The following is a 2,420-nucleotide window of genomic DNA, read 5'->3' on the forward strand; positions in this document are numbered from 1 at the left end:
CCACACACAAACACACACACACACACACCACAGACACGGACCACACACCCCCACCCCCACACCCCCCACAGAGCCACACACACACACACACCCCACCCACAGACACACACAGAAAGCCACACACACGGAGCCACACACAGACACACAAAGCCACACACAGACAGACACAAACATACCCCACCCACAGATACAGACCACACACTCCCAAACCCACACCCACACCCGCACACACACCCCCCACACACAGACACACACGGACAGACACAGACACACACACACCCCACCCACAGACACACAGAAAGCCACACACACGGAGCCACACACAGACACACCCCACCCACAGACACGGACCACACCCCCAAACCCACACCCACCACACACACGCCCCCACACACACAAAGCAAGACACATGGAGCCACACACGAAGCCACACACAGACTCACACAGACAGAAACACACACACCCCACCCACAGACACTGACCACACACTTCCAAACCCACACCCACACCCCCCCACACCCCCCACACACAAAGCCACACACACCCCACCCACAGACACACACAGAAAGCCACACACATGGACCACACACCACCAAACCAACACCCACACCCCCCCACACACACAGCCACACACACAAACCCACACACATGGACCCACACGCACACACATCCCCCTGACACCCGCCCACACCCCATACCCCAATACACCCACCACCCACACACACCCCCACACTCCACCCCACACACACGAATCCACACACACCGTTCCGCCCCACACCCCGTGCCTCCCCACAGCCCCCCACCCCCACATACACCCCTCTCACAAACACACCCTCACACCCCCACCCCCACACGCAGACCACACCCCAACACACCCACCCCACACACACACCAACCCCTCACACCCACCCCAAACCCTACACACAACCCCACACCCTACACAACCCCACACCGCACAACCCCCCCAGACACCCCACACCCCAGACACCCAACACCCCACACCCACACCTTCACATCCTCACACCCCCCACACACACACACTCCCACACACACCCTACAAACACCCCTCCACATATATCCCACACCCACGCACCCCACAAACATCTGAGACACATCCCCCACACGCCACACACACCCTACACACAACCCCATATCCCACACACCCCTCCCAGACACATGTACACATAAAACATGCACACACGCACCCCACCCACATCCTCTGCCCCCACACCCCTCCACACACACACCCTCCCCCACACACGCACCCCCACACCAATTCTGAGTTCAGCAGTGTTAAAAATAACCTGAAATCAGCCAGGCGCGGTGGCTCATGCCTGTAATCACCGCCCTTTGGTTGGGAGACGGAGGCAGGCGGATCACCCGAGGTCACGAGTTCGAGACCGGCCTGACCCATGTGGTGAAACCCCGTCTCGACTACAAATACAAAAATTAGCTGGGCATGGTGGCACATGGCTATAATCCCAGCTACTCAGGAGGCTGAGGCAGGAGAATGGCTTGAACCCGGGAGGTGGAGGTTGCCGTGAGCCGAGATGGCCCCACTGCACTCCAGCCTGGGCGACGGAGCGAGACTTTTAGTAGAGTTGGCGTCTCCCCATGTTGGGCAGGCTGGTCTCGAACTCCCGACCTCAAGCGATCCGCCTGCCTCGGTCTCTCAGAGTGCTGGGGTGACAGGCGTGAGCCCCGGTCCGCGGCCTCAGACACTTTCCTGTGATTCATTTCTTTTTTTCTTTTTTTTTTTTTGGTAGAGATGGGGTCTTACCACGTTGTCCAGGCTGGTGTCAAACTCCTGGGTTCCAGCGATACTCCGACCTCAGCCTGAGGTCAGGAGTTCAAGACCAGCCTGACCCACATAGAGAAACCCCCTCTCTACTAAAAACACAAAATTACGTCAGGCCACGTGGCTCGCGCCTGTGATCCCAGCACTGTGGGAGGCCGAGGCGCGTGGATCACCTGAGGTCATCCGTTCAAGACCAGCCTGGCCAACACGGTGAAACCCCGTCTCTATTAAAAATACGAAAATTAGCCGGGTGCAATGGTGGGCGCCGGTCATCCCAGCTACTCGGGAGGCTGAGGCTGGAGAATCCCTTGAACCCGGGAGACGGAGATTGCAGTGAGCCGTGACCACGCCACTGCGCTCCAGCCTGGGCGACAGAGTGAGACTCCCTTTAAAGAAATTAAAAAAAAAAAAAAAAACTTTGGAGGCCAAGGCGGGCAGATCACCTGAGGTCGGGAGTTCAAGACCAGCCTGACCAACATGATGAAACCCCATCTTTAAAAAATAAAAAAATCAGGCCGGGCGCGGTGGCTCAAGCCTGTAATCCCAGCACTTTGGGAGGCCGAGGCGGGTGGATCACGAGGTCAAGAGATCGAGACCATCCTGGTCAACATGGTGAAACCCC

The sequence above is a fragment of the Cebus imitator genome, unplaced genomic scaffold (assembly GCF_001604975.1).
Source record: "Cebus imitator isolate Cc_AM_T3 unplaced genomic scaffold, Cebus_imitator-1.0 Scaffold672, whole genome shotgun sequence".
NCBI classification, from domain to species: Eukaryota; Metazoa; Chordata; class Mammalia; order Primates; family Cebidae; genus Cebus; species Cebus imitator.